We start from the raw sequence: 13,934 nt of genomic DNA, 5'->3' as shown, positions 1-13,934 counted from the left end.
CCATGCACATACCCAGAACCTTTGTGACAAGCAAAACATCTTCTGTCCGTGAATTGGTCATTCGCCTGCGCCCGCTCAAGTGCACATGTTGCTGGTGATTGGCACGAGGCAACCAACAGCAGTCGAGCAGAGGATGGAATGCACCATTTCTGTCGGAGCAGTGCTTGTGCTGATGTGTGGCCAGCCTGAGCTGGAAAGTGCTGACCGGAACCGAGCCCACTGTACAGATTGGTGTCACTGCCGTGTGTCCCAATCACGTTATAGTGGTGCCTACTTTTTGCAGGGCCGGCCACCACGGAGCAGGCATTTTTTGTGACGAAGCTTTCTATCTTCTGGCATGTAGCCCATGCTTTTAATCTAGCAATATTGGTGAGCTTTGTTATGCCATTGTGTTCATCACTGCTTATTGACAAGATGCTCTTACTAGGACAGTTCTAAGAAATTGTGGAGCAATTTTTACTGCTAAGACGTACATCATCGTAATCAGACTATTTCTATGTCCACCAAAGGTGAAGGCTTCTACCAGTGATCTCTAATTAAACCGGTCTTGCGCTAGCAAGACCGGTTTAATTAGCACCTGCAAATTGCTAATTGCTAACTGCAAATTGCTAGCACCTGCAAATTTGCTAATTTCATCACCCCACCTAACTTTCTGCCCTCCTCGATGTCCCTGCTTCCCTTCCCTCGGCACCCATTCTGTAACTCTTAACAGTCCACCGGTTATCTGCCCTATGTGTTACATGGCCTTCCCAGCTCCATTTTATTTTTCTAATGTCAACTAGAATATTGGCTATCACCATTTTCTCTCCGATCTACACCGCTGTCTTCCTGTCTCTTAACATTATGCCTAACATTCTTTGTTCCATCGCTCTTTGCACGGTGCTTAACTTGTTCTCAAGCTTCTTTGACAACCTCCATGTTTTTGCTCCACATGTTAGCACCCGTGGAATCCATCGATTGTACACCTTCCTTTTCAATAATAGTGGTAAGTTTCCAGTCGGGATCTGGTGATGTCTGCAGTATGAACTCCAACCTATTTTTATTCTTCTGTAAATTTCCTTCTCATGGTCAGGGTCCCCTGTGAGTGATTGACCTAGGTAAACGTACGCCTTCACAAACTCTGAAGGCTGTCTGGCGATCCTGAATTCTTGTTCCCTTGCCAGGCTATTGATCATTATCTTTGTCTTCTGCATATTAATCTTAACCCCACTCTTACACTCTCTCTCTCTTAAGGTCGTCAATCATTTGTTGCAATTCATCCCCAGTGTTGCTCAACAGGCCATTACCCTCTGCAAATTGAAAGTTGTTGGGATATTCATCCTCACTCCTAAGCCTTTCCAGTCTAATGGCTTGAATACTGCTTCCAAGCATGCAGTAAACAACATTGGGGAGACTGTGCCTCCCAAACCACCCCTTGAGCTTGGTGGAAAAACATAGTCCGTGGATAGCATACGCTGGTTTGAACATCTTAGTGTCATTTTGCTCTCGTGCACTGCACGGTGTTAGGAATGGCCTACCGAGGTGCCAACATGTAAAGTTTCTTAGCCAGCTGCAGCAGCCGGGTTAGCGTTTTCTGGGAAGCCACCGTCATTCTCTAGCCGAACGGCGCCACGAAGTCTACGGTGTGCGGAGGAAAATAAGCCGCGTCAGCGTCTCTTTGTCGCGGAAAGACCGAGATGAGTTTGACGAACCAGGCTTTGTTACTGAACCCGTTACCACCGACCTGGTGTGCCGCGAGCGGGGGAGTTCCTGAGGGAAGGTAATTAGTGGCACCTCCCCATGCGCCTTTCAAAGCGTAAGCCCCGAGTTCTGCGAAGCCCATCTCACCTCGGTGGGGGCAGCGAAACCAGTGCGTACGTGTGTGTGTAAGCCCTCCCGCTCAAAGGCAGCTCGGCTTCGATGACTGGTCGAACGGTTCCCTCACCTAGGGATCTAGGGAGCACGGAGTGTTTATAAGCAGCTGTTTGTCAGCTGCTAGAGTGTGCTCGTCATCGTGCTCTGTGATCGTGAGCAGTGTGCTCGTGCTCGAGAAGCAATGTGTTTTGAGCTTCGTGCTTGCATATTGTATGCTTCATCTTGCATGCTCCATTTGGGAGTCAAGCTAGAATATCGGATGTATCTGTTGTTCTAATGTAAATATCTGTAAATAAATCCTGTACGTCCTGTCCCCCCAAGTTCCTCCCTACAAACTACAACTCCAACAACTGGTGGCAGCGGCGAGATCGTCCGACAACTCTTACAACGGCTGCAGAAGTCATCTTTTTCTCAAACACTCTCTTCAGCAGAAGCTTTCTCCTCACTCTTTTCAGGCTGCCACTTCTAAGCATGCAGTGAATAGCATTAGAGATATTATGTATCCTTGCCTTACCCCTTTTTTTCATAGGTAATAGAACCAAGGTAGCTCTGGCATCTTTGTAGATAATTCTCAAGATATTGCAAAATATTTTGGGAAAGTTCATTGACTTTAGTAAAGCATTTGACACCATCTGTCATAACATTTTTTCCTACAAATTAGAAGCTCTGGGCATTCGTGGCCCAGCTCTTTCGCTCATCCGCAGTTATCTGACTAACAGAAGGCCAGTTGTAGATTTCGGTGGTTCACTCTCACATACTAAATCAGTCACTAGGGGTGTCCCACAAGGCTTGCTCTTAGGGCCTTTACTTTTCCTTGTGTACATTAATGTTCTTCCTCACTGTTTAACCAGTATTTCATCTGCACTATATGCTTACAACACCACTATATTTACTAATAGCAAATCTATAAATACTGTAATAAATCGACTAAATTCTGATCTAGACACTTTATCTGTGTGGTGTACAAATAATACATTCAGATCAAGCCTTCGAAAACGCAGTTTATGCTTTTTCATACGCATAAACATGTCATCGCGCCCGCACCACTGCTCATCTTACAAACTCACATTTTTTCACCTGCACATGAAGTTGTGTTCCTTGGCGTCAAATTTGACCCCCACATTAAGTTTAACCTGCATGCTGACATGATCTACCCGCTGATATGATACCCGCTGACTTGATCGCGCAGATCAGCGGGTATCATATGCGCTATAGGTGTGCTCTGTTGACTAGATCGCGCAGTTCTGTGGGTATTTAAGAAAGTAGTTCTTCAAAAATAAAACCAGTTGTTAGAAAGCGCTCGTCCTTGTGTTGCCCCTATTCTTCGTCCCTGTTTGTTTGCGCACAAAAAGTGTAAAGATTGTAAGCACAGTTAAGTTTCTAATACGTTAACCTTGTGTTCTTTAATATATGTCATTCCTATGTTTTCTTAATGTCTCAATTACTACATCTTTATTTACTGATACGCAGCATCTATTTCATTTGCTTGTTTAAATTAATTTAATTATGGGGTTTTACCTGCCGAAACCACTTTCTGATTATGAGGCACGTCGTAGTGGGGGACTCCGTAACATTTCGACCTCCTGGGGTTCTTTAACGTGTGCCTAAATCTAAGTTACACGGGTGTTTTCGCATTTCGCCCCATCGAAATACAGCAGCCATGGCCGGGATTCGATCACGCGGCCTCGTGCTCAGCAGCCAAACACCACAGCCACTGAGCAACCACGGCGAGTCATTTGCTTGTTTGGTTAGAACTTCAATTATTGTAAGCGCCTTTCTTGCATTTAATTATCTACTTCCCTAACTTCGTGTAATATGATGTCTGTCACTGCTATGTTGCCATAATGTATTAATTACTATAGTGTTAAATTACTAATAGGAGGTCCCCCTGACAGTTTTTGTAACTCTGGGACCTCCTCCTGTACTAATGAGGAGTGGTGTAATAAATAAAATAAAACAAAATTCACATATGCCTCCTGTAGCCCTTCATTGTGCAATGCCCCAATGACTGCTGGTACCTGAATCAAATGCCTTTTCATTATTGATGAAAGCCATATAGAGAGGTTCATTGTACTTTGCAGATTTCTCATTTACCTGATTGATGGCATGGATGTGATCCATTGTAGAAAGTATCATCCTGAAGCCAGCCTGTTCTCTTGGAAAGTAAAGCGTTGCTCTTATTCTATTGGAGATTATATTGGCGAATACTTTATACAATACTGAAAACAAGTTAATAGGCCTGCAAGTCTTTATTTCTTTAACGTCTTCCTTCTTATGGATTAGTATAATCTTGGCATCCGTCCAGCTCTTGGGTACACTTGAAGTCATGAGACATTGCGTTTGAAGGGCCGCAAGCTTTTCATGTATAATATCCCCTCCATCTTTTATTAAGTTCAGTGCCGCTTTTTCCTGGCACGTACCTTGCAAGGCCCTTCTAACTTCGTTAGTTATAGAATGAGCCTTTGTATTCTGTTCCATAACTACCAATGAAGGTTTTGTGGCTGCTCTCAGTACTGTATAGGTCAGTATAGAATTCTTCTTAGTTCAAGTTTAGACAACAAAAACATAATTGTCAAGGTATTTGACAAAAAGGCAAATAGTGCCTTGCAGAGCATCAAGGACCCTTCCCACTAGATGACACACCGCTCAGCGGGGCAAATAATAAAAATTAAAGAAAACGAGGCCTTGAGAGATAATAACATAGAACATGCAAATACAGTGAGTTTAACATGTCTGACAGTCATGTACCGATGCAAAAACCTATTTTTAAACAAGCTCATAAAGCAGGCCATTGAAGCAATACAAAAAAAATGCACATTCTGAGATCATGTAAAAGAAATCAAAAACAAAACAAATATTTTACATTGCAAGGAAAACATTCCTGTTATTGTGCTCTTAAACAGAGGACAAAAGATACATGGTGATATTTTTTTTTCTTTTTTAAGTGTGTATAGACATGTTTTCCACCATCATAGGTATTACGACCGAATGCTTTTACTTTATTATCGAAATGACATTTGACATTTGCTTATAAGCATACATCTGCATACATCTTGCCCTTTCCCCTGCCAAGTTTTCTTCTTACTGATTCATGTGACGTTATATTTGAATATGGTTAACTTATTGCACTCTCTGATCTCTTGAGTTACAAACTTCCATGTTTTTTTGGTTTATTTTTTAGGTCCTAGGTTCTTTGTTACTTGACAGCGCTTACCTACTGGCTACCTTGGTACCTTACCTCACACATAAATTGCTGCTTCTGAAATCAACCTTGTTACGGTTTCATTCATTATCTCTACGTTATTTTAATCTTCCTGTGCTAAAGCTGCGTATTTATTTGCGAGCATCAGCTTGACTTCGTCTGCTTTTGCCTTCACTGTTTCAAGGCTGACATGTTTCTTCTTGACCAATTTTTCTCCTTCTTTCTTCAAATTGAAAGCAGTCCTATATCTCACTATTCTATAGTCACTGCCCTTTGCCCTACGTAACACTTGAATGAATGTTTGGTTGTTATTGGCGCAAGGGCCAGGTATGGCCAAAGAGCGCCAATACGTAACACTTCTACATCCTGCTCTATGCTGTGATTGGCAGAGGGTATGAAATCTATTTCATTTCTTATTTCTCCATTAGGGCATTTCCAGGTCCACTTCTTGTTACTGTGCTTCCTGAAGAAGGCATTCATTATTTTGAGTCAATTCCTTTCTGCCAATTCTACCAATGTCCCTCCTCTAGGGTTCTTAAAGTGGGCACGACACCCAATTTTCGATCATAATCTGTATTTTGTGAGGTAATCCTTGTGCGTCCAAGAGCATGTTGGCACATTTTTATCTTATTTGAGCCAGCATGTAATTTGTAATAGAATTTCTTATATTACACTCGAACTGCATAGCAGTCTAGCAACACTGGCACGCTCACGAGCTGCATGCTTGCCAAGCGAGCATGTATGTTCCGGCGAAGAATCGGTGTTTCAGGTGTGCGTGCGTGTGGGTAACTTCTGCTTTGATCAGCTTGCCATTGGAGTTGTTCAACTTGCAGCGGCTGAAAAAATGCCACCGGGGCACCCATGTAGCGCTGCAGGGTGCCAGAGTGAATGGAGCCTCTGTATCGCACGTTAGGAGCTCCAAGAAGCCCGTCAAGGCTTGGGAGATGAATGGGGGCAGGAAGGACTGGTGCTCATCTGAAGCTGTTGTTTTGTTCTCGGAACACTTCACGCCAGACAGCTTCAACAACAATTTGCGCCTGCTCGCCAAGTATGGGATACTCGTGAAAGAGCTGCGGCTGTGGCCAGACGCAATGCTGACCATGTTCGTGGACTGACCCACCCAGCAGGCAGTGCCCTGGCCAAACGTTAGCCTTGCTGTTTTTTGCCAATGTCTGGTGCAATAAAGTAAGTTCAAGTAAACGGTCAGCCAAAGCTTACATCGTGCTAAATCTTTGCGCCACGAACACATGTGCGCATACATTTGTTTACATGTGCTGCACGCAACCACAGAGGGGAAAAAAAAGAACTGGTGGGAACGCGAGGCAGCTTAACAAAATCGTAGTTTTATTGAGTACGGATCCGAGAGACATGCATGCATGCCAGCTATAACAATCTATGCGTGTAACAATTTGCATTGTACAAAGTTGCCCCGGACTTCGTCTTCCATGAATAGTTGGCTAAGCAATACTTCACGCATGGAATAACAACAGTGCAGAAAGGCATTGGCAGCATTTCGTGCAGCACTAGTGTTGCCATCTTATGTTCACCACGTTTACTACGCTATCTTTGTTCATGGCCTCCAAGATATGCACGCGCCAGCCTTGGACAAAGCCAGCATGCATATCTCCGAGGCCATGTTTCGTCACTGAGCTGGTGGCGATGAGGTCAAAGTCAAAACGCATAGTGTCATCCATGCTTCTGCTGCTCAAAGATTTGTCACTTGCTTCATTATGTGAAGTTGGCATTGTAGAAAGCAAATGCGGCAACAAACGGCAGCTATGCTCTGACCTCATGTGGTGTGGTGGCTGATTTTGTGGCAGACGATGGCTCGGTTGCATGCAGCACATGAAGTTGCACATGGCTTGGGAATATGGCGGTGGGCGCCGGAGGGCAGGGCTTAGAGCAGGCCCTCCATTGTTTCAGTGCACAAAGACAAGTCTTAGCACCACGCTCGACAGGATTCGTCCCCTTTCAAAATCCAGAATTCTTGGTCCCTGGTCCTAGCTGACGTCGGCACGAACTGCTTTAAGAGTGCTAGTGTGATTTTTAAAGGAAATGGGACTTATTGAAAAGCTATAGAATATGCAGACTGATGCTTTGCTTTTTTTTCTTTTTAATCTTCTCTTGTTTTCTTATCTTTCCTGCCCCTTACTCCATCCCCCTGTGCAAAGTAGCCAACCAGACACTTAAGCTGGTTAACCTCTCTGTCTTTCACCTCTTGTTTTCCTTCCTTCCCTCACTGCAATTTCTCGTGGAAAACCACAAAATGTTGGGTGTCCGTGTCATGCTCCATTTAAAACTGATGCTGTAGTTGCCAGTTGTTTGTTCTCCAGCCTACTTTTTCCCCGCTTTTGCATTGAAATCACCCATGACCACAGTATAGTGAGTTTGTGCCTGTTGTTTCTTCATCATCATGACTAGAGGTTGGAGCGTAGGTTTGTACTACCTTTAATCTATATATTCTATTTAGCTTTATTACGGCAACTGCTACCATCTCATTAATGCTGTAGAATTAATGTTGCCCGCTATGTCCTTATTGATTAGAAATCCTACCCCGTTTCTCTCTTGCCTGCGTGGCCATAAGCATTACCAGTTCTGCTAACCTTACTAAGGCCAATAATATCCCAGAAATGCCTGATAGTTCTTCAAAGAGCCTTGCTGAGCAAGCCTCAGTTGAGAGGGTTCACGAGTTAAACGTTGCCAGGTTCAGTTTCTAGTGGTGGCCTGTCTGGATCCAGAGATTCTTAGCACCCTTTGCTGCGTTACAGGTCTGATCACCGCCTTGGTCAGGTACTCCACAGCCACTAGGGACTGAGGCCCACGAATTAATTGTAAAAGTCATGAGGGAGGTAGTCGCCGAATACTGCACCAGGGAGGCCACTTCCTGTTCTGTTGAGGGCGTGTCACTTTTGAAGCTTAGTGGGCATTCCTAATTTGGTTGCATCTGGATTAGTATAGCTCCACTATCTCTTGCCATTTTTTTTCCCCAGTTTCAGGCGCCTCTCCAAGCCTGAGAAATGTAGTAGACTGGACGAGGATTCGAACTTGCAGCCTTCAGATTAGAAGTATGGTGTTCTGCTTTCTGCTGTGGCGGTATATTACCGTATTTACTTGCATAATGATTGCACTCGCGACATGATTGCACCCCTAAATTTTGTCATCAAACGATTGTGTAACGATTGTATCTCGAAGTTGCCGCAGTGATATGTTGTGTGCCAAGTCTAGCTAATGATGATTGCGTTTACCATCTGTCGAATGCTATGCGAACGACTCTTCAAGACATACCAAGCAGTCTGCACGCACCAAACAGATTCTTAAGCAGATGCTCCATTTCATTCCTTTCATCACTTTCCGCACATACAAGAAAAAAAAATGCAGCCAAACGTGCTTCGGCTTTATTATTTGTTGGCTTTATAATGGTTGTGGTCTACAACAACAAAAAAGGCACCTTTCGATTCCTCTTGTCTGCATTCGTGGCATTGCAACATATCGCGAGTGGCAACGATAGTAGCCACGTTTACATTGATACGTTACAAGTGTACCCTAATCATACGCCAGCGCTTGTAACACAGCTAAGATATTCACTCACCCTATGGGGAAACATGCGGTGTTAGGACTGTAGTGAAGACAAATGCCGTAGTTTTCGCAGCATGCCCGCCATGGGTTTCTATGTCACTGGCAGCTGAGTGCACCCATCTCTGTTTCTGTCCCCTCAAAGTAGACATGGCAACGTTATTGCCGCAGACTTTCCAATATCTATAATATTATTCATTAATGATATGGAATAAACTGTTTCAATGCATGTAATGTACCCACGAAAAGAAAAAAAAATTGCATTTGGCGCGTTCGGCTTGCTCTGCCGGTTGCCATTTTTGTTTTGGTGTCCCGAACTGTTACAGCAGCAGCCACATATTTGCTCACCTGTTGTCATCCCGCAGCAAACACAGGGTGAAAAAAAAATGTGTTTCTTTTCGTGGAAAATTTACCCTGCGTAATAATCGCACCCCTGAATTTACGTAAATTCTTTTGACAGACAAGTGCAATCATTATGGGACCTTACTACAATTAAGTTGAATGAGAAGCCAAAATTACTTTGTTATATCCACTGCTTCATTATACTTACTACAGTAAACCCAGGTGATAGGATCATGGCTGGTGCTAATTTCGGTGTGATACGAATTCGTAAGATTCCCCAGCCAAAATGCATTGCTTACATTACGAAAAACATCGGCTGTTCTGATAGATTGCGCAGCTGCGCCACGAGGTTGGCACAAAGCAGAAATGATGCGAATGTGTTGCTGTACTGCATGAGCAGCAGTGGCGCTGCGGCGGCCGAGCAAGTGGAGCGACTGGCGCAGCGCCACTGCTGCCGTTGTTCATGTGTTCATAAGATTCGGAGCGGCCTGGCATCACTTTCGGAACAGCCAATGTTTCGCATATTGTAAGCAATGCATTTTGGCTGGAGAATGTTACGAATTCATATCACATCGAAATTTGCACCAGTCAGGATCATATCACTGAGGATTTACTGTGTAGTCAGTATAATGAAGCAGGGGATATAACAAAGTAATTTTGGCTTCCCATTCAACTTCATTGTAATGAGGTGGAAAGAAGCAAGTGACTGGCGCAGACGAGCCAGCACAGCAGGGTCTGGGCGGGACCCGTAGCCTGCAAGCATTCTGCTACGTCTCGCAGCTGCGCAATCCTTTATTAGTTCCTCCTGTTGAGCGGACCAGACCATGCTCTGCACATAAAAGGGAGGGAGGTAGGAAGCCTGCGAGAGCATGCCAGCCAGCCTTCGACAGCCCACCAGTTTGTTCTTTGGGGGTGGGGCAAACATGCGTTTTCCCCCAAGCCGTGTTGAGCTGGTCCTCAGTTTCTTCTTCTTTTCTCTTTTTCTTTTCTTTTTCTTTTTATACGCACCATTCGCCTGACTAGCGTTCAGTAGAGCTAATTTCATGCACTTTCACACCGTTTACTGTGATTTGCTTGTCTTGGGAGTTTGGTATGTTCATTGCCAGCATGTCACAAAAGTGAAAGCCTCTGTCTTTTAAGCAAAAGTTAGAAATCCTGCATAAGGGGGACAAAGATCCAAAAAGAAAATGAACTGACCTTGCCAAGGAGTTAGGTTTAGCACCATCCACTTTGTGCATCATTGTCGGTCGGTGTGACCAGATAACCAAAAATATGCATTGACTCAGCATCAACGCTAAAGAAGCAAAGACTGCACACCGCGTGCACTTCGAGAAAGTTTTGTTAATGTGGTTCAAAGAATTGATGGCGGCGAGAGTGAACGTCGACGGCAAGGTGCTGTGCGAGAAGGCCAATGACACTGCACTCTCGCTTGAAGTAATTTCCAAGCCTCCGGTAGTTGGGTCCACTGGTTTAAAGAGACACTAAACGTTACTATGAAGTCAAGTTAAAGTGATAAAGCAATGCTGTATAACGTCTAAGGTGTCAATATAATCGCGAACAGAGCTTTATTAACCGAGAAATTGAGGTAAATGCATGACACAATTTGAGACCCCCCAGCGACATTCCAGTACTAGCCCGATGACGAAGGCACTCCTCATCATAATGTCACTAGTACTCAACTACTCGTATTAAAAAGATCATTTCATTAGGTTATAAGAGGAATGAAAATGTTACTTGTCTACTTCTGTTCAATGCTAAGAAAAAACATTTTGACGTTACCCTTCAGTAACGGGTAATGGGTAGTCGAAAGGTTTCATCTTCGCTCGACTCTGCGCGCCCGACTCTGCACCACACGCGCTTTGGAGTTTCAATTGTTTCGTTATTGTGTCATGATGCGCTGGTTCTGCTGGCTCGCAAAACTTGCATTTGGAACAAGCAGTGAGAATGCCACATCCATGTGATGTTCTGGGATGTGCGAACAGTCTACGGAACTTGGCCAAGGGCAGTTGCTGCAGCGAATCCGTTACTTATCACTGTGTCCCAACAAGTGAACCTCTCCAATCGAAGTGGTTAAGTGCCACAGCGCATTGGCAAAGAGCCGAAAAATCGCATAGTGTGCTCACTGCACTTTCGTCCAAAGGATTACAAATTCAACGCCGACTTACTGAAATCGTGTCGTGTGCCTTTCAAAGCAATGCTTTCCCGTAGTGCTGTTCCATCGGTCTTGCCTGCATTCTCCGAAGCACAAGAACAACTGCAGGTCGAAGACGGGGCGGTGATTGCGGCATTTGGTTTTCACGAAGGAAAAGCTACAAATGTGCGAATATGTACAGCCATGACATAAGTTGCCGTTGTAGTAGTACGCAACGATGCCGGCAGCGCGAGCCCTCAGCAGCAGGTCACGTTCATCAGGGCTTAAAGCGCTGAAGTCGAGGGCAGCATCGCGAGCCAATGTGTCGTTGTCGAGGTCGTCTGTTGCAACGAATGTCAAAGTTGGCGTCATAAAATAAAGAACCAGCTTATCGTTGCGCACTTTCCCTTCCGCTTTGACGCTGCTGTCAGCTCTGTCTTGGCTCTGTTTCTGGCTGCCCGTTTGCGTTTTGCACAGAAAAGCTGTAGCGCCGTCTGCGGGTGCCATTTTACTCACCGACGGCACAGCGTCACTGTGAGACCATGACGTCACCACTCCTCGATCGGAGGGCGGGCGATTTGAACTGCGCTAGAAGTATGCGGATGCTTCAGAACGCATTTTCTATTAAAATAAGTCTCTTCTTCGCTTGAAACAAGCGTTTTGAGGTTTCTGGGATGGTATTTCAACAGTCCACGTTGACTTAATATTAACCTTCAGTGTCCCTTTAAGGTGAGACATGGACTCGTCTACAAGTATGTGAATGGGGAATGGAAAAAAGTAGACGAGGCCGTCATGAACGCTTGGAACTTCCCCCATCACTGGATTCGAGCAATGTGATGTGTTCGTTGGGGATGAAGCCGCTCTCTTCTGTAACTTTCATCCTGGCAAGAGCCTACGTGTTGAAGGTGAGGCGTGCCAAGGCGGTCGAAGAGTACGCATCAGATTACAGTTTTGTTTTGCTGCAATTCTGACGGTTTAGAAAATGTACAGCTGACAATTATTGGCTGCTACTAGAATCCTAGCTGCTTCAAATGGCTGTCTGTTTGCCTTGCATTTACAAGGCCAAGCACAAGGCTTGGATGACATCCGCCTTGTTCACAGAGTTTTGACTTACCTGACTGCGAAATGGGCAGCCAGAACAGAAAAATCTGTTTGATCTTGGATCAGTGCTCCCACTTGAAAGATGCCACCCTCCAAAACATCAAATTCGTTTTCTTGCCTTCAAATACGACGAGCTTCTTGCAACCGCTAAATGCAGGCATCATTCGAAATGCCAAGTGTAATTTTAAAACCCTTTTCATGCTTCGTCTACTAGAAAAGTTGGAGCAGAAAGATTTGTAGCGGAACATCACATGCGATACACTTGGTCGCAGTGAGTTATCATCACATCTCGCCAACTACGATCGCTAACTCTTTTGTACAATGCAGTTTTACAAAGCCATCTGAAGACCACACACAAGAGCCAGCAGTTGGAATTGAAGATAAAGTGAGCTCACTGGCTCCGAGCATAATTTTGTCACTGCCGACGACGAGCATCTCGTAACTTGTGGCTTGCGTACCGTGGGAGAAGACATCAGCAAGAAAAGAGATGAGGACCACTGCAGCAAAGACGACTGTGGGAGTAGCCCGTGACTGCCGAAACTCTCCTTGCACTCGAGGCATTCAGTGGCGTGGGAAAACATTTGTGAGGTCATGTGTGCACACTTCTACACCTGCCAGAAGGCAATGGTTGACGAATTTGGCAAGGAAAAAAACAAACACCGGTGGATATTAGGAATCTCTTCTTGATTTCTTGATTTTGCTTGTGTTTTGATGATAATTTTGGGTGATACGAATATTTCATGCAACCCCGTGAAATTCTTATCACCGGGATTCTACTGTATTGCACTTTACTGCAGTATATGCAATGGCGTAGCTAGGTCATCTGGCACCCGGGGCCCATAGGTCTTCTGTCATCCCCCCCCCCCCCGCCACCCCCTTCCCAGGTGTAGTCGAGGAAGGCGAGGATATCAACAATTTCCGGGTGTCTTCAGACGTATATGACGCCCCCCCCCCCCCCCCCCCCCACTGGCCCCTAGCACCCTGCGCCCACGGCTCCCCCCCCCCCTCGTTGCTACGCCGCTGAGTATATGCCCAGTGGTATGCACAACTTTGAACATGCAAAGAAGGCTATGGCTCTGCGACTGGCCGAACTGCAATTCGGTCCGGTATGCAATGAAAACTTCATAAAACAACAGCAAAAGATTGCATGCAACACACAACTTTTTAGCACCTAATGCAACAACTGTTATGACGGTGTCCTTATGTTCCAAGGTGATGGCCTTTTGCTTCCACTTTCTACTTGGCTCACTTATGTTGTCGTGAAACTGGCTAACAGCGATGCAGGTGAAGGGAACAGCTAGCATGCCGTGATGAGAATGAAGTGCACTGTGTTCGCGCAGCACGTGGCACACAACATGGTGCGCCGATACGTACGCAGCTGGGGCAGTATTCTCGGGCAACTTCCATGACTGACAGATATTTTCCAAGTGTGTGGCTGACAGAGCTTGGCACAGCACCAGAAACGCGGATGTACATGCTGGCCCTTGAAAGGGCAACTATCTGATTGGCTGCTTTCTCGCAGCCCCATGTGTCCGCTGTGTGAGCACACCTGCTTGGTTGGCGCGTGCCGCTTTCGCCCATTCTCGGAGGCCACACCTGGCTGTGTCAGCTCAGCATGGTGCACTGTAGAGAGAAGGGGAGGCACTTGTTTTTAGCATGCAAGCATCATTGATAGGTGCTGCAGCGCAGCTAGCCATGGCCTCTGAGATTAGGGAGTGTACGCCTAGCTTC

At 45.3% G+C, this 13,934-nt stretch overlaps 1 protein-coding gene across 14 annotated transcripts in view; it reads left to right on the top strand.

The window, feature by feature from the left end:
* Positions 1 to 13,934, top strand: part of faf (ubiquitin carboxyl-terminal hydrolase-like faf) — an 819,194-nt gene that overhangs the window by 522,211 nt on the left and 283,049 nt on the right. The gene's annotated exons all lie outside the window — the stretch shown is intronic.

Source organism: Dermacentor variabilis, chromosome 2 (genome assembly GCF_050947875.1).
Source record: "Dermacentor variabilis isolate Ectoservices chromosome 2, ASM5094787v1, whole genome shotgun sequence".
NCBI classification, from domain to species: Eukaryota; Metazoa; Arthropoda; class Arachnida; order Ixodida; family Ixodidae; genus Dermacentor; species Dermacentor variabilis.
The sequence above is the reverse complement of the archived record's forward strand: the minus strand, read 5'-3'. Positions and strand labels throughout refer to the sequence as shown.